Source organism: Chlorocebus sabaeus, chromosome 21 (genome assembly GCF_047675955.1).
Source record: "Chlorocebus sabaeus isolate Y175 chromosome 21, mChlSab1.0.hap1, whole genome shotgun sequence".
Classification (NCBI taxonomy): domain Eukaryota; kingdom Metazoa; phylum Chordata; class Mammalia; order Primates; family Cercopithecidae; genus Chlorocebus; species Chlorocebus sabaeus.
The window spans coordinates 55879963-55899159 of NC_132924.1; the positions used below are offsets into that span (position 1 = coordinate 55879963).

The 19197-nt window shown below is 40.6% G+C and overlaps 1 non-coding gene across 3 annotated transcripts in view; it reads left to right on the forward strand.

The window, feature by feature from the left end:
- LOC103226510 (uncharacterized) overlaps positions 1 to 17314 on the forward strand; it is a 41496-nt gene extending 24182 nt beyond the window's left edge. For 2 of the 3 annotated variants that reach the window (XR_012090358.1, XR_012090357.1), the window contains 2 exons: positions 3034 to 3151; positions 13530 to 17314. This is a non-coding gene — a transcript (uncharacterized protein). The remainder of the gene's footprint in view (positions 1 to 3033; positions 3152 to 13529) is intronic. The other variant, XR_494882.3, reaches the window with a different exon arrangement.
- Positions 17315 to 19197: the final 1883 nt, after the last annotated feature.

Sequence of the window (19197 nt, forward strand, 5' to 3'; positions counted from 1 at the left end):
CGGCTCACTGCAACCTCCGCCTCCTGGGTTCAAGCAATTCTGCTGCCTCAGCCTCCCGAGTAGCTGGGAGTGCAGGTGCATGCCACCACGCCTGGCTAGTTTTTGTATTTCTAGTAGAGATGGGGTTTCACCATGTTAGCCAGGCTGGTCTCCATCTCCTGACCTCGTGATCCACCCTCCTCTGCCTCCCAAAGTGCTGGGATTATAGGCATGAGCCACCGAGCCCAGCCTTAGGTTATGGACTTTGAAGCTAATCAGATAAATCAGTTTTGCTAAGCTGTTAATGAGATTTCAAAATTCTTAGGCATGCACAGGGCATTAGATTGTGAGTTCCTTGTGGCAGGCATGGTCTCTTGCTGACAATTTAGAATTGCCAGATAAAACATGAAATTTTTATTTGTGAATTCTGCCAACCCCATGACCATTTTATCTTCATCTTCTAGTAACTCCCACACAGTAACTGCTCAATAAATACTGATTGAAAATGAATACATAAAAGTAATGGAATATATATATATACACACAAATAGAATATATATATTCAAATGGAAATATATATATTCAAATTATATATATACACACACACACACATATATATATATCTCCTTTGATTCTTCCTAAATCATATTACTTAGGGAGCTGAGTCACCTTGTAGGTCTGCTTATATGATTGCAGGCTCCTGAGTCTTGTTTTTGATGGAGATTCGGGTAGGTGTGATCTTTGACTTTTCTTGCTTCTGTTGTTTTCTTGTGGTCATTGTTCTAGAGGAGCATCCATCTTCCTTGGAGGAGTCTGTAAACTAGAAAGGGGTGAGAGGGGGAACACCTGCTATTGTCTCATAGTACACGAAAGGAAGAACAATCCTGAAAATTTGGTTGGGGGACTTTGAGAGAATGAGGAAACTAAGTAATCACATCCTACTGTCATTCTCTCTCCACTGGAAGTGGGAGTTCCCTTGATAACTACAAATAGGGGACTCTTCAGAGTCCACAGGGACTGGGAGGGGAAGTCATAATCACAGATTGGGTTGACTTGAATCTCTTATAAATAGTCCTAATGCCCCCAAAGTCATAATCATGAGGATTCTTAAGGCCTCTGTGGAAGGGGAAAAACTGTGTGGCATGTTTATTTTATAATTATGTTAAATTATCAATTACATTTATCATTGCGACTGCTGTAAAATCATAAGGGTATTCTTATGTTAAGAGCTAGGGGCCATTGGACATAAAGACAGTATTGACTTTGTCTTCATTTGTTGCATCTATTGTTTTCTTCAATAAGTTCCCGGAACGTTTCCAATATTTTATTATACCTCTCCTTTGGGGCAGTCAGTATCTTTTGGAAAAATGAGACTTGGAAAATAGAGACCTTAGTGGAGAAAGTGCTTATGCTGTAGGGATCTCTTGAACATATAATGTGTTTGTATGTTGTCTGTTTATTTACAGCTGTGACTAAAGTTCATGGTTGATATATTTTCATGTATTGGTTGCCCCTGAAAGGCAAGGGAAATACTTTAACCTTGAGACAAACTAGTTCTGAGCTAGACTGAGCCCAGAACGTACACTTCCACACACTAACTCACTCAAATTCTGTTTTGTAAATGGATTGTCTCTGCCACTGGTTTTTTTTTTTTTTTTTTTTTTTTTTTTGAGATGGAGTTTTGCTCTTGTTGTTCAGGAGTGCAATGGTGAAATCTCGGCTCACTGCAACCTCTGCCTCCTGGGTTCAAGTGATTCTCCTGCTTCAGCCTCCCGAGTAGCTGGGTTTACAGGCACGTGCCACCACACCCGGCTAATTTTTTGTATTTCATAGAGATAGGGTTTTACCATGTTGGTCAGGCTGGTCTCGAACTCAAGACCTCAGGTGATCCACCCGCCTCAGCCTCCCAAAGTGCTGGGATTACAGGCGTGAGCCACTGCACCTGGCTGTCTCTGCCACTTGTTTATCTGATTTCTAGAATCTACTTCTGGCCTCAGGCACATTGACAAAGAGAGGAAAACTATTTGCCATCTTGCTACTGAATTCTGTTCCTGTAACAAAACAAGGTCAAAGTGCTTTGAAGGCCCATCCAGTAGGAGTACTTTCAAAAGTATAGAAGGTTGGTTTTCTACATATGATGATTGAAAATGCGGGTTTTGTAGTCAATTTTATCTGGAAAGGAATTCTGGATCTGTCCTTTATTTGGTTGGAATCGACTTTTGTCCTTCTAGGCTCCAGTTTTCTAGTATGTAAAGGGGAGGTAATTACTGTATCTACTGTATAGGGTTGTTGTTAGAATTAAATGACCTATTTCGTGGTGAGTCTAGGCCATATATAGTAAGCGGTCAACAAAAGGTAGTCATGATTGTTTAATATCTGGAATAGAAGACTTTTTAAGTAGAATCTCAGAATGTTTCTGTCCAACAAGTACACCTGTGTGGCCTGGATCTCACTTGTGGGCCATGATGGGAAGTGTGGCAGTAATGTCCCTGTACCTGGCTGGCCACATTCCTGGCCCCTCCCTTGAATGTCCAGTTTCTGGTTTAACTGGAAGTTGGAAGACAGAGTTAGAAGACTCTTGCACCCTCTTAGATAGCCAGGGTTGGAGCCTGGTGGAAGGTGGGTGAGGCCTTGTTGGTGCCAGCCCAAATTGCCTTTGACCTTCCCCACTGCTCCTCCTACCCAACTTTCTAAGGGTTGTTTGGGGGCAAATGTAGTCCCAGCCCTGCAGAGGTGATGGTTGGGCCCACTGCCTGGGGCTCTGCTGGGATCCTGGCCCTGCCTTCAAACTTCTAGTGCTCTTCTGGCTCAACCAGAAGTTCAGGTGTGAGGTGGCCTAGTGTTGTGTGTTGGCCTGGGAGAGGGGTGGAGAACAACACTTGAGCAATTTATCTAGAGGCACCCTGGGGAATTTTTTTTTTTTTTTTGTGAATGGAATTTTACTTCATACCATTTGTCCCTTTTACCTACTCTGAACTCTTTTCTTTTCTTTTGTTTCTTTTCTTTTCTTTTCTTTTCTTTTCTTTTCTTTTCTTTTCTTTTCTTTTCTTTCAGACAGAGGCTTGCTCCATTGCCCAGGCTACAAGTGGCGTGATCTCAGTTCACTACAACCTCTGCCTCCTGGGTTCAAGCGATTCTCCTGCCTCAGCCTCCCAAGTAGCTGGGATTACAGGTATGCACCACCATGCCTGGCTAATTTTTGTATTTTTACTGGAGATCGGGTTTCGCCATGTTGGCCAGGGTGGTCTCGAACTCCTGACCTCAAGTGATCCACCTGCCTTGGCCTCCCAAAGTGCTGGGATTACAAGCATGAGCCACTGCATGCAGCCTTATACTGAACTTTTAATGGATTCAATTCCACTAGGAGCATAAAGGCCACTGCATATGAGTTGTGGAAAGAAGAGATTGGAGGAAGAAAGAAGAACTTGAGATGGGTTCCTCCCTTCAACCTTCTGTCTCCTCCTACCTAGCATCTTCTTCCTTTTAGTCTTTCTAGAATGTCCATCTGTTTTTGGCCATTGCAGAAAGAAGCTGAGCTTTAAAGGCGTAGGAGCTTCAAAATTCTTGTTTATTCATGTTTGCTCACCTTCTAACCCTGTCTTATGTTCCTTCTGCTATTATTTTTCTTAGAGCATAGGAAAGGGGAGCTTTTAAATTAATACTTAAAGCATGCAAAAAAATAACTTCAGAAGAAAATGAAACAAGGGAGATGAGGCTAGTAAAGTAAGGGAAATGGAGAAGAAAAAGAGGAGGAAGGGTTAGCTTCTAAATTCCAAGTCACATTGATATGGAACAGGCAAGGCCTCTTAAACTTCAGAAAAGGATCTGCTGAAACTTGATAGAAATGGAAAGGGAAATCCTTCGGGTGGGGAACCTCCAAACATTAGTAGTGATATTGAACAACTCAAAGTATTGAGCAACTCTGCAGGCTACATGCCTGAAGATCACCCATGCAGATAGACCAAAAGGATTAGAATTATCTGTTGATATTAATATTTATTGACATCTAGCTAGTATTGGTAATTTCAAGTTTTAGATTAATTTCTTTGGTGATAGCTATGATATATTTTATAGAAAAGAATTATATCTATAGGCTTGCTATCATAGGCTCTATTTTAATTAGCATTAATTTAATCTACTTATTTTATTTTTAGCACATTTGAAACATTCACTTATTCTAGGAAATTCATTGCCAAAAAGATGATTCCTGTATGTATGGCAGCTATACATTAAGGAGGAGTCTCCCAGAATATGAAAAAGTCAACTGACCTAACTAGTAACTATTACAGGAGCAAGTATCTTCCTATATAGGATTATATCATTTATATGAATTTATATAATAAATTTTATAAATGCTGTTGTGATGGCAAAAGACTCAGCTTTGAAAGAATTTCAGGTGTTTCATATCTCCAGCAGAGGGGCAGCCACCTATAGCTGGAGGGTGGCCACAGTCATCTCCATGCCTCCAGTGCTAGCCCAGTGCTGGGCACATAAAGGCACCAGTGTTTCTCAAGCCAAACCAAACTGTGGTGGAAAATAGTGAAGGGGAAATTGTGAGGAAGGGTTATTTATTTGTTTGTTCATTTTAGCATCCTTATTACCTTGGTGGTAGTCTGGTTTAGAAACCTACTCTGATTTTTTTTCTTGAGACTAAGTGCCTAGAATATTTTAATTAAAAATGTTTTTTTGCCACCATTTGTTGAGCAGTTATTACGTATCAGGCCCTTAAATATACTGGGTGCTTCGGACTCTTCACAGGTGAGATTATTTAATGCTCACACAGCCCAGTGATGTGGGAATCTTGACTCTGTTGTACGCAGTGCCTCACTCCACTGCCAGGGCTCAATACATCATAAACAATAGCAGCAACAGCTGCGAGAGGAATCCAAGGACAAATTGGTTGGAATAAAGCAAAACAGGGATTTACCATATGGGAGATATATCTAAGATGGGTTTATTAGATGTAGGATGATTTTTCTTGTAGCCTAAGGGCTTTCTGGAGGGAACCTGAAATCTTTTCACTATGCCCACATCATTGCCAGATGTGGATACAGTGAAATTGACCTTATCCTGTATGTGTATCTCTGTGTGTATGCATGCATATATGTGTGTGTGAAAGTGGCAAATTCTGGTTCATATATTGAGTTTCAATTAATCTTACACTCACTTTCTTATGCAAAAATTTCTTTCTGAACCATATAAATATGCAGTAGAACTCTGCCCCCCCACCTTCCATATGTGAATAAATTCATGTTCACCAACATGTAAAACCAATGGCAGTAAAATAATGATAAAACATGGTTATTTTATAAGGGACCTGGTTGGTCTTGTATTCTGTTAGTAGGATGTAATGGAGTCCTCTACAAAACTTTGAACGTTTATAATGATTATTGACGTCATTAATCAGAATTTGCCATGTGAACAACAGAGGGATCTGTTGTATTAAGCTGTCATGTGGTTGCAATCATACTTTTTAACTGCCATCAGAGGTAACTGTCAGCAACACCATATCTTCCCTCCAGTCTATTACAGCTTCAGTTCCCCAGGGCTCCATCCTGAGTCCAGGGCGATTTGTATGGTACACTAATGACCTGCTGATTCTCTGCACAAAAGCGAAATCATACGCTGTTCAGGCAACACAGTGATTCCACACAAAAGCAAAGGACTGTCTGGTATCAAAATAATACCATACTCTTACTTTGATAAAGGTTTTTAAAACTGACTACAAGGTACTATTTGGTGGTAAAGTGTGTAGCAGAAATAATGTTTATTTAAATAACTAACAAATTGGCAGCAGGTCAATTTCAGGAGTGTGTGTGTATGTGTGAAAAGGATGCTATTTAGATAGCTATTTCTGTTCTGATATTTGGTTTTAATTTTGAAAGATATAGAAACTATTCAGATATTTCAGTTGGGTATTTATTTGTGTTGGTGATTATTAACATACATTTTAAATAACATGTCAAATTAAGGTTTTCTTAATAAGTTTTGAAAACATGTGATGAGCACGATACTGATCTATCTACCTGTTTTTCCATTGATTTATCTCTATGGTGTGTCTTAATAAGCAGGTTTGAGGCTGTAGGGGTCAGGTGAAGCCATGTCACTGTTCTATGTGTGTGTGCCTGTCCCATAGTGTCTCCCTTCTGAACCTAAAGTCACAGGAGGAACCTGAGCTGGCACTGGAAAACCATCCCAAATCCTACCCTGACCCTCTTTTGTCCTGCTCCCATACTCCTCTGGCTCTGCAGTGTGTGTATGTCTGTGTGTGTGTCTCTCTGTGTGTGTATCTGTGTGTTTGTGTGTGTCTGTGTGTGTGTGTGTGTGTGTATCTCTGTGTGTGTTTATATTGAATGGGTTGATTTTCCCTAGAGTATTTGTTGCTGAGTCATTTATCTGTTTAATGATAGAGAATAATTCCTGCTGAGACTCTGACCCAGACCCCAAAGCTTTATTCCAAGACTTGGCTTGTTTGCTTGTTCATTTGTCTATTCTTTCATTCATTCAGTTGATTATTTAAACTTGTTTTTATATACCAGCCACTATGCTGGGCACTGGGATGATAATGATGAAGAAGATTCAGTCTCAAATCTCAAGCCCCTTGTAGTCTTGTTGGAGCCAGTGATCAGTCAACTGGCAGTTACCCAATGCTTAACGGACTGTCAAGGATCCCTTGTCAACTCAATTCTAAAAAGGTTTAAAGGGAATGCGAATTGTAACACGTTGGAAAATGAAGGTTACTCCACTAGACTGCAAGCTTGTTTAGGGCAAGAACTGAGTCACATCCCTAGAAATTACTCATAGCTCTGAGCACAGGAAGTGCATAGAGTGTATGTTCTGTTAAATGTTGATTTTTTTTTTTTTTTTTTTTTTTGAGACAGAGTCTTGCTGTGTCACCCAGGCCGGAGTGCAGTGGCATGATCTCGGCTCACTGCAACCTCTGCCTCCCGGGTTAAAGTGATTCTCATGCCTCAGCCTTCCGAGTAGCTGGGATTACAGGTGTGCATCACCATGCCCGGCTAATTTTTGTATTTTTAGTAGATACAAGGTTTTGCTATGTTGGCAAGGCTGGTCTCGAACTCCTGGCTTCAAGTTATCTGCCCGCCTTGGCCTCCCAAAGTGCCGGGATTACAGGTGTGAGCCAGGGGGGGCCCAACCTAAATGTTGTTAAATTTTTCAAGATGCCTAAGAAAAGAATCTTCAGCTATAAACAGTAAATTGCAGATGTTAAAAGTAGAGGCTTTGGTGTTAGTTGTGGCCTTGGCCTCTACCCATAGTTTAACTTAGTAACCAGTGACAGCCCCACCCCATCCAATTTATTAATCCATTTCAAAAGATGTGTGTTTAACACCTATGATATGTCAGGGCACTACTAGGTGGGTGTAAATGTGAACAAGATAGAAACAGGATCTTTCCTCATAGTTCCAGTTAGTTCCCAGTTAGAGGGTGTGGGGACCTCAGAACTGGCAGAGAGGATTTCAATAAAGTGTGTTAAATTTTATGAGAGAAGAGAAGCTGTTGCACTGACTGCCTGAGGGGAGAGTTTAGGAGGTCAGGAAGAAGAGTGCTTCAGGCAAAAGAGACAAAGTGTGCAAAGACCTGGAAGTGAGAATGTGCAGGGTGCATTCTGGGAACTTTAATATATTAAGAGTCATTGCATTGTCACCTGAAATGAGAGGAGCTTGCAATAAGGCTGGGAAGGTGAGTAGGGACAGTTCCTGAAGGGCCTTGTAGGGAATGCTAAGTGGTTTGGACTCCCTCTTAAGATCAAAAGGAATTTATTGACTGGATTTGAGCAGAGCAGCACCATGATAAATTTGCATTTTAGAAAGATTACTTGAGTTACATTGTGAAAGGAGAATTGTAAAGGGTGAAATATCAGTTGGGAAGGCTTTTGCTGTAATCCGATTGGAAGATGGTCCATAGTCCAACAGTGTGGTATAGTGGAAAAATGCATAAGTTTGAGAATCCAACAAACCTTGGCTCTAAAACTTACTATCTAAGTGACTTTTAGCAAATAATCAATTTCAAATAGCCTCTACATTTTTTTTTTTCTGCAAAACGGGGTAACTTTGCCTATCTAATGTGAGGCTTAAATGGAATACTGTATGTAAGATACCAAACATAACATGACATACTTCTAAACGACAGCCCTTTCCCATTGTTGTCAATGGATGTTACCTCCTCCTACCTCCTTGTATTTTTTCCCTTTTAATGTACACCTTGATGCTTTTCAATAGGATATTTTGTTACTGTTATTGTTGGTCCTCTATCTCTGCACCGTGTGTGTGGTAGAGGCTTTTCCTTTTTGCTTCTGCCTTCTTGACTACTGTAGCTCTCCCAGAATGCTCCGAGCTGTCACAAGGTTACTTCTGGAAAAGTCCATTCTGTTGAATGCTTTATTCCGATTTGGATGATATTACAAGCAATGAAAACCAAGCCTGGTGAGGGCTAAAATCCTTGCTCCCTTCCCTTCAGGGTCTTGCTGGTAACTGCTTTCTCCTCCTCGTGCCCTCGGAATGCAGCTTTGGTGTTATCTTTGGCACTCCTCAGGGCTGCTTCTCAAGCACTTGTGGAGAGAGAACTTTGTATATTTTACAGATTAGACCTTATTTTCACTCTGAGAATATTCCAGAATCCTGTCATATTTTTCTTTCTGACATCTCTAAGACTCATCTTTTCCTGTGAGTTTCCAATCACGAAAATCCTTTCCCATATTTTGGTCTTCTTTTTCTTCTACTCCTCATAAGTGCCTCCATTGTGGTCTCTATTCTTGAGTTCAGTGTCTGTTAAAGCAATCTTCTTGGTGCCTTCATTACAACATCTTTTTAAAATGCCTTCACTGGTTTCTTTCATCTGCATTAAATATGGACATTAGGGACCTTCACTGTTCTTCACTGGTTGATTGTTTTTTTCCCTGCTGGCTTTCCATATTTCTTCTTAATTTCTTAATACCTGAACTCTTTTATGTTTTCTTTATTTCCCTCATTCACTTTTGTTTTCCTAGGCAGTTTTAGAGCTGTCTCTTCGCCAGCCAAGAACATTTTCTTTCCCTTTCATATGCCAAACCCAGCCTCTAACAAGTTGTATCCTGTAACCCTTCTGTATTTCTCTCATAGCGCTCTTCCTCACATTTGCTAATGTCTCCCTCTTCCTTATGATAGTCTTTAAAAAAAAAAAAATCAAGGGACTGCCAGTATATCTATCTGATAGAGTATATGCGTGCCCCCTTTTGATACAGTCATATCTATCATCTATCAGGGAAGATCTTTGCTATTAGTTGTTGACTTGAGTACATGCTCTTGCCTCCATTGGTACTACCTTAGTTTGGGGCTGACAATTAGTTACCTCCCAGTTGGTCTCACTGCCTTGGCTATCTTTCCTGGTTATTCTACCTTCACATCGTAGTCAGAGATGTCTGTGATCTGGTCCCTTTCCCTTCTTAAAACAGAACAGCAAAGCTCTGGCTTTCCCTGGCCTAGAAAATAAAGTTCCACTTCCTTAGGTGTGCATCAAGAGTCTTCAGACCCTGGCTCCTCCTTACTGTTCCTGACTCACCCTGTCACTTTTCACCCCAAATTCTAAATCCCAGTCACATAGAACTGCTTGAGGAGGCAATTTACTATGTGTTGAAGTCAGGTGTTCTGCTACAGACCAATATAGTCTGCAGAATTTTTTACTATCTTTTAAAAGCGAAAAAGATTTTCTGTAAAGATCTGTTTTTCTGGCTTTATCTCAGAAAATATAGCAACACTGTACTGCACGCCCACCCAGCGGTGGAGGTTTAGAGTGGAATGGGGAAGTCCTGTTGGGTGAAGCGGCTGTCTCTCCAATTTGCCATAGTTTTGCGCTCCTGTTTGCATCCTCAACATTGAGGCAAAGCATCATTTGCCATTTATCACTGATCTCGTGCTTTGTTTTATCCCCTAGTATTAGGAGAAAATTGTACCACATGTCTATAGATGAATCAAAGATGAGTCGATACTGCTTTGTATTTCAATGTGTGCTATATGGGGCCCACTTGACACTATCATTGTCCTGCTCCTGCAGACATCTGAGTTGGATCTCTGACCGAGCAGCTTAGCACTAAGGGTCTATGTTTAAGTTCTGGCTCCACCACTTACTAGCTGTGTGGTGGTTTGGGGCAATTTACTTAAACATTCTCTGCCTTAGTTTTCACATCTATAAATCGAGAACAATTTATGGGAAGTGCTCAATACATCTCAGCTACATTATTGCCACCATTATGATTATTCTACTTTCTGCAAATCTAATGATAAGAATGACAGATCTTTGAGGGACATGGTTTGGGGCAAGGTTTGGGGCAGGGGTCTTTTGGTGCCTATTAAGCCACATATCCCTAGCTATCAGTTTTGCCACTTAATAGCTGTGGACTGGTCAAGTTATTTAATTTCACTATGGCTTCGTGTTGTCATATTTAAAATGTTAGTGATAACAGTATAATCATAACAATATCCACATCTTTGGCAGCGATGTCTCATCTGAGATAACCACGTACTGAGCCAGCCATGTACTGTGTGTAATGGATGTCTATCTGCCACATAATAAGTACAAGTGAATGGTAGTTATTATTGTCATTGACTGCCCTGCCTCTTGCCCAGGGGTCATCACCCAGTAGTTGTGAGGGCCCAGGGAGCCAGGTCAGCCACCTGTATGTTTTATGTGTTACTTACACATGGGCTTTTCAAAAATTGAGACATAATTCATATACCATAAAATTCACCCTCTTATAGTGTACAATCCAGTGGTTTTCAGTACAGTCAGAAAGTTGTGCAGTCATTACCGCTAATTCCAGAATGTCTTCATCACCTCCAAAAGGAAACTCCACACCCATTAGCAGTCATTCCCCATTCCACTTTCCCCCAATCCTCCACAACCATTAATCTATTTTCTATCTCTATGGATTTGCCTGTTCTAGACATTCCATATAAATGGTTTAAATGGAATCATATGATACATGGCTGGACATGGGCTTTTTTTTTTTTTTTTTTTTTTTTTTCCTGTGTGTTTTCCTGAGGAGTAAAGCTGCACCCTTTCCCAGAAAACAGATTTCTGTTGGGAACATGAAGGAGGCCCTAAGTAGGAAGTTTCAAGTAGAAAGACAGCATAGGCCATGACTGAGCTGAGAAGAACAAAACCAAAAAGACTTAGATTCTAGGGGCCAATGTGAGTAGGTTAAGAATTTAGAGGAGCAGCAAACCATTAATATAAAGAAGCAACCAAGCTAGATTCCCTTAAATTCTTTGCAGCCTGACCCTTAACATATTCTGAGAATCTCAAATATCCACCTGTGGACTGCCTGCCTTAGATTTACCTCACAGCTGGCAAAAAAGACACATTCTGGACTCTTCCTCAGGCTTACTGAATCAGAATCCCAGGGTGGGGGTTGAGGAACCAGGAAAGATGGTTCTGCCAGGAAGTGGATTTAGAAATTGTTGAGTTACATTGGGCAAGCTTATATGACGTGGATATGGATCTGTGTTGTGTTTCATCCTCAACAACACTGCTCTGTAATGTGGGTGTTCTTTTTAAGTGTATGTGTCTGATCTTTTTGGTAGAGTTTTTACAACTAGGGCTTACTTTTCTTTGCCCATCTTAGCCCCCCTGCACAGTCTTATACAAAGTAGGAGCTCAGCACATATTGGGAGATTGGTTACATAGGAGGCTTGAAGGCATCACTTGGATATTGCCAGACCCAAAGCCACTAAGGTCAACAGGTCTAAGAGGAGACCTTTCTGGCCCATTCTAAGCATTCTTTGTTTGAGATTTCAAGGCTGGTGTTTGTTTTCAGGGCTCTGACGTGTGACCCAGTGGTCAGGAGCCCTTTGATGCTTGGGTTCCAGAGGATGTCCCCAGAGCAGTCCCTCTTAGCCCTCTGTGCGGTGCTGGTAGGTAGTGGGGTGGTTTCTATATCTGGAAGATCCCATGGAGCTTGTTAACATGTAGATACCTGTGCCTCACCCCAGACCCACTGAATCAAATTGTTGTCTAGGGAGAGGAAATTGCTACCCAGATACTACCCAAATACTACTCTAGAGTTTGAGGGGTATGAACTTCTGCCTGTGTCTGGAGCACAGTGTGTTATGCTCATGGGGATTTACCTGGATAGGGCTATGGACTGGGTCTTGGGAGACCTGGGCTCAGTACTGGCCCTACCCTTTGGTTAGTCTCTATGGGACACTGTGCAAGCCACTCACCTTTCACTTTGCTTCTTTGTAGAGTGAAGGATTTGGACTAGGGGAGACACCAGCAATGCAGACATGATCACTGATATCTGTAGGAGGATTCTCTATGAATCTGGGTGTCGGTTCTAAAGGACCCAGCTCTTCTGTGTGCTTTGAGGACAGAATTGTCTTCTAAGACTGGGGTTAGCAGCTGTTCAGTATCATCGGAGGCCAAGTTGCCTAAGCCCACTGTTCGGAGGTTTGATGGTTGGTGTGGGATGGTGGTGACATTAAACAAGAAGCATGGAAAGGCCCTGCTCTTTCCTTTTTCACTTGTCCCTTCCTTCTCTCTCTATCTTTTTCACATTCCAGTAATTAAGAGTTTTATGTACACAAGCTCCATTTATAAACTGCAGATACCATGGGAGTGTGAAAGTCACCAATTGTTATTTTTTTCTTTCTTTTTTTTTTTTGTACTGTCTTATGGTGCTGATAAAGTCAAATTAACCAGTTGTTCATACCCTAGTATCAAATACTCAATTCTAGCCATTGGAAGACTTTCTATTTAACTGCTTTCTGTTGCATTAAAGAAATTAGAGTGGGTGGATAAAGGCACATAGATGCTGGGCTCCTGGTTCCTGAGGAAGGGGACAGAGGGACCCACCTATGTGGGGATGGCAGCCAAAGACAGCCATTGATTTGGTGGTTTTGCTAGTACTCTGATAATGGCGCTATCGCCATCACTTTTGATGTTTTTGGCAGAAATTCCCTAAAGTAGTGATGCTTCATTTAGACCATCTTTGGGTGAGATTATTATCATCCTATCTTATTTTGTTAAAGACTCTGGGTATCAATCATATTGATTGCCCAGGAACTGGCTAAGGCTTTGGTTACTATACTTCTAATTTTTCATGGGAGCTTAAATCTCAGTTTGTCCCCAGATGTTGTTATTTGTTGAACTCTCACTTAGGTTGCATAATTGCTGTTCCATTCAGGTCAGTGCTGTGCAATATCATAGGGGAAGAAGCAATTTCTTTGCTCTTTATTCTCTGTGCTCTCTCTCCTTTTCCCCTAGTCCATGTATTCTACATGCTTTATGCATGCAGATTTACTCGCATTTACTTGTATTTAGTTGCAAGTATAGTTTTTCCTTTTTCTTTGGTACAACAAAATTAATGAAGGAACAGAGAATCCTTAGGCATAATTTGTGTGTTCCTGTAGTCTCTGCCCCATTGTCTGGAAAACCACAGACTTCATGTAGGTGCCAATGAATCCATCATCAGGCTTTGGGTAAAGCATGCATTTACCAAGATCCTTACTTGAGCAGTGGTTTAGCTTTTTAATCTTTTGTTTATAATTTTACAGTTGCTGAGACAAAGGAAAACCCACTCCCTTGGAGGAGCATGACCTTTTCCTGTATTGCTTCCCACTGCTGTTGTTGAGCTCCTTGGACCCTGACTCCTGGACACCATCATCAAGAAGACTATGGATGGGCTATCCACCCACTGAGAGAAGAGGAGCATCAGCTACAGTTTCTCTCTAGATTGCCTTCTTCATTTTGAGTAATGACTGTCAGCAGGGTCAGATTAAAGACAAAACAACTGGACAATTGCTTGGAGGACTAAACTATAAGGGCACTAACATATCAATAGTATGCTAACACATCCATGAAAAATATATTTACCAGCCCTTCTCTCAGGGAGGAGTCTGTGTGGGGTTGGAAGGAATAGTCTGTTAAATTCCTTAGGGGTAGAAAATAGGGCATAATCAGAATGTAGAGGAGCATGCTGTTTGACTTCAGGGTTTCTTTTTTTCTTACTAGGATATATAAAAGAAGGACTCTAGCTAGATTGTTTATGACCACAGAGGGTAGGCTGAGTGCTCCCATGATCTTCCTGCTTGATTCTTGCCCCTACAGACCTCAGCCTTTCCTCTAATAAAGATTGAACAAGTAGTGGTCTGAGGGAGACACCAATTCATTACCCTACATGTCTCTTTTTTGCACTCTAGGGCTTTGATAATAAAGACACTGGCAGACTATCTATCTTCCATTTCTATAATGTGAGCCCTTAGGGAGTCTTCGTTCACTTGCGGGTGACAGTCATTGCTCACAGAGTAGTTCAAGTCAAATGGAACTTGAACTCTTTGCCTATGGACCTGGTGGTCAGACTCTGTGTTGAGTTCATTAGATTATTGGAAACACAAGGTAGAGCTGGGCCCTTCAAAAATATTTGGCTAAAGGATGACATTGCTGGTTATTTGTAGATAAAGCCATCATGGAACATGCTTGGAATTATGAAATATGGAACTGGTGGTCATGTTTAATAATACAACTAATAGTTAAGTAACTACTGGATACTGTAGAGACTTAGAAGCAAGACAGACATGGTTTCTGCCCCCATGGAGCTTACACTGTAGCTTTCCCTTAGGTATGAAGAACAGTGGCTACAACTAATAAATAGTCATAAAGATATCATTGAGCCAGTGTTCCAGTTATTAGAATAATTCCTATTTCCTTAATCATGCCTATTGATCATGTTCTATAAGCCTGCATTCTATAAATGGTCTGTAAGCATGGGCTGTTTCCCCCCAGCAAGTTGTACAAAGTTCTGTGGTACCAGGCAAAGGGCTTAAGGTTAGCAGGGTCTCTGGGGAAGGACATATGAAGTGACTTGGGTCAGGAAACAGGAAGGGATAGGTTTCAAGAAAAGCTATAGCTTCTGTTCTATATAGGAAACTACAGGATGAAAAATGCTGGGCCCCAGCATTTTTGAGACCTGGGTGTTAGTTTGTGTTCTAATACTAACAAGCTATGTGACTGTGGGTAAGTCATTTCACATTCCACTTGGATGCCTCTTGAGTGACTCCAGGCCTCTCCAGCTCTAAAACATTAAGATCAGGCCCTATGCTACAGCTGGCCTTATGTAATTCTCCTATTTCTACACTGTTAGGTCAAATCAATCTTCAATAGTTACTTGAGTGTTATTACTTTTTTCTGAAGTGGGTGTTTTACCAATGTTTTAGGATACAGTGAGTCTGCTTCTTCCCTTTGGAGTTAGGAAGGTTGTAGCAATATACACTGTAGAGCTTATGGAAGCTTTATTCCTTCCTTTTTTCCCCCTTACCTCTCCCTCTCCTTCCCTTCCTCAAACATTTCTATTGAGCATATACCATTGCCATGTACCAGGTGTGTGCTAGGTTTGGAGATTCAAGGTAAACCTGAGAGTTTCCCAGACTCCAGGAGACAAAACCCTTATTTCTTTCATCTGCTGGCTTTCTCTTTGGAAAGAATCAACGATGTCCCAGGGGAGTGTGCCCATGTCCCAGGGTAACCAACTACAGACAGATGCCCCATTCTACTCAAGCAACTTTTAGAGTGCCTTGAGATACACATCAGTTAATTATTCGGGGCCGGGCATGATGCTGTACACCTATAGTCACAGCACTTTGGGTGGCTGAGGCAGCAGATTGCTTGAGCTCAGGAATTCAAGACTAGACTAGAGAACAGGGCAAAACCCCAGCTCTACAAAAACATACAAAAATTAGCTGCGTGTGGTGGCCTGTGACTGTAGTACAAGCTACTCAGGAGACTGAGGTGGGAGAATTGCTTGAGCCTGTGAGGTCGAGACTGCAGTGAGCTGAGATCATGCCATTGCACTCCAGCCTGGGTGACATAGGGAGACCCTGTCTTAAAAAAAAAAAAAAAAAAGATAATCATCCAGTCCTAGTGTCATTGTGAAAAGATCTGTCTTCAGATATAAGGAAGAAACAATCTTTTATTTCTTAGGATAAATCTGTAGAAGGACCTCCAGACAGTGAAGGCCACTGACTACTTTATACTCTGTAACCCATCCCTTCCCTGGTAGGAAGGACTACTTTCTAAACTTACAAAGTACCTCTCAGCAAATAGACATTTTTATATATACTGTGATTCTTACATCCCTATGGGTGGTGACTTCTTTAAAAAGGAAAGGAAAAAGCCTAATCAGACAAAAAGATGTTGCTATTAATTCTTACCCTATTGTGAATCCTATATAAGCAAATTTGTATCTATGTTTTTTCCAACATTAGCAGATCTATTTGATGTATATCTCTGAGTGTAGAAAATATTCTATGGAAAAATCAGTCTATGGAATTTCAAATTCGGAATTGCTGATACACACTATTTGGTTTCAGAATTTTATCCTAGGACATAGTATTAGGGATTTCAATTTCTGGCTTAAATGGTAGAATTAATTACTCTTAACTCTTAATTTTACTTCTGAGTTGAGGTCAAGGAACAGGCAGACACCTCCAGTTAACGTCTATACCTCTCCATGGCCAAGAACTTTAATTTTCTCGTTTTCAGTTTTGTAGATGTACATCATTACTAAATGGATTGATTAGTATTTTATCTCCTCTCCTTGTCCTTACTTTCCCTCTGGTAAATATGTTATAAACAGTGTAAGGCTCATAAGATAGAATAGCTGGTAGGACTTAGAAGAGAAACATAATTCACATAAATGGAAATAACTCAAATAACTGGAACTTAGAAGAGAAACTGGACTAAGAAGAGAAACATAACTCACATGAATGGAAAATTGGCCCTGGAATAATTGACAACATATTCAAGTATTTTAGTTCGGTGTCACTCTCATTAAGAAGAAGAGAATCAGTAAATCTATGTGACTCTAAACATTTTAATGAAAAGAGGACTATTCTGTCAATCATCTCACATTTTAAAATATCTGAATATTGGCCATTGTAAAGACAAAACATACAGATGATGGACTTGTCTTTCTACCTCTCATTTGCATGGTTTGGAGCATTGTACCTCCAGCCATTGACTCTAAGGCAATTTATATTTGCTTCCTCTTCCCTCTTGAGAGAAAACAAAAATCTTATTTTTCCAAGCAATTAAAACTCTTCTGCTTCAGCTAGGATGAAAGAATTAGGAGTTATGTCTCCTTGTATCTAATTGCATGTTTCATCTTTCTTGTTTTAATGATTGACAGAAAACTAATAAACTGAGACATCTTTGAATCAAGGTTGAATGTACTCTCTTGGTGGCCCCATTGCTAATTTGTTTGACTATTTTTCAGGATTTCTTACTCTGTAATGGAAAGGTTTATTAAATATGAGGGGTGCAAAGCTTTCTGAATACTAATGAACTTATTTGCCAAAATTTAAATGTTCTTCTTGTCAGTGAATGTCTGTCTCTCTTAACAGGATCCAAATTGAATAATGAAGAAAATTAGACTCTATTGTACCCTCAGGAGAAATCGTGGTGAATCGTAATAGAATACAGAGGGGGAAAGGGGTCACATTATAGAAAAAAAGAGTAGATAATTTGGATTATTAAAAAAGGGATTAACTCAGGAAAACTATTCTTTTCAAAGAAATGTACTAATCATCATTCAGTGAGCAGGATTTCTCACTGCACAAGCATCTATACCTTTGGCCAGTGTAGAATGAGAGTAAGGTCATAATCATATGGAGATGCATGCTAGGTTTCAGCGGTTACAATTTACTAACCTCATTCCCATATAAGACTTTTATATGCCGTGATGGAATGGGAAAATCAATAAGCTTGGAAAAGGAACACTCTTCTTCAGGGAAGTTCAATGGGAGATAGGTTGAGTTGGGGAAATTGTCCCAGTTCTTCCTTTAAGCATGAAATGAGGCTGTCCCTTTGTATATTTGCTTCCATTGCCTTGGTGTTATCACTGATAAAGTCAGTGATCATGATGCCTTTGCCTTGGCAGCACCTGGGGGCACTGTAGGAGCCGGGTAGCTGTACTCGTGGCCAGGAAGGCAGGCTGCCAGAACTTCAGCAGCCACACAAGTGGCCAAACATGGTCAGGAACGAAAGTAGTGTGTGTATGGAGTGAAATGAAGTGATGAGGGGAAAGTGAAGGATGATATAAAGGTGGGGTTGTCCAAAGATGGGAGTTCATCCCTGTCCTGCACTTGAAATAGGAAGGCATGGGCTGGAAAAGGATTAGGTGAGGAAGGATCCCGAAGTAGAGAAAATAAAGGGAAGACTGCATGCCTTCAGTGTTTGCTAAAATTAATTTACCTGAGATTTCAGGAGGAGGAAAGAAAGATCAAGAGAAAGGGAAAACAGCCTCAAAGCCTGTGAAGGTTGAAAAACACAATATAAACAAAAAAATTTTAAAGCAAAAATTATGCTCTTCTAAGAAAAGAGGCTGGACACTAACAGAAAGCTCGATGACAGCAGGATTTGTATTTAGTGGTTTATTTAGATCCCTAAGAGAAAGGGCTTATGTGACATAGATTTGTAAGATACAAATGTGTCTTTGGCTGACTATGATACCAGGCTTCACTCCCAAAGGAGAAAAGGAGTGGTCAGCACATCTCAGATTAACACCAACCAACTGTACAATATTTCATTTGAGAGTGCATTTCGTTGTATTATCCATGATTAAATAAAAGAGACCTAGTGTATTTGATTGCTTCTGTGGCAAGGCTTGAGAATTACAGACCTAGGTTTCCCTCTGGGAATGATCATTGGATTTTTAAAATTAAGTAAATTGAAGGAGATTAAGATATATCTCCATCATTTCAAATCATGATCTGCACCTTTGGAAACAAAGAGGAAGCTGGAAAGTGGGAAGGTGAGGTAGGTGTGCAAGAATGGGGAAAAGGATGCTGCAAGCCAAATAAGACTGTACAATTTCTGAGAAAATTAAATGAACAATAGAGTTTGAAAGATAAGTGGATAACAAGGAATATGAGATAATAAGATATTTAAAAATAGCAAATTACTTGGGAAAGTGAGGATGAATGATGGTAGATGGTTAAGGGATTTGGGACGGCAAGGAAGGGAAGAGATGACTGGGGTGGGAAAGAAAACATGATTAATGGCTGTAAAAGGGCAAGTTTGGACTCGCGATGGCGTATCTTCCCAAACTTTGGAGAATGTGCACAACTTAGTAATAAAGAAGGAAAAGATTAAAAGAGGTCATGGTTAACATGAAATTGTGAGGACAACAGAGGAAGCAATAAGCAAATGCCTCAGGAATGAAAGCAT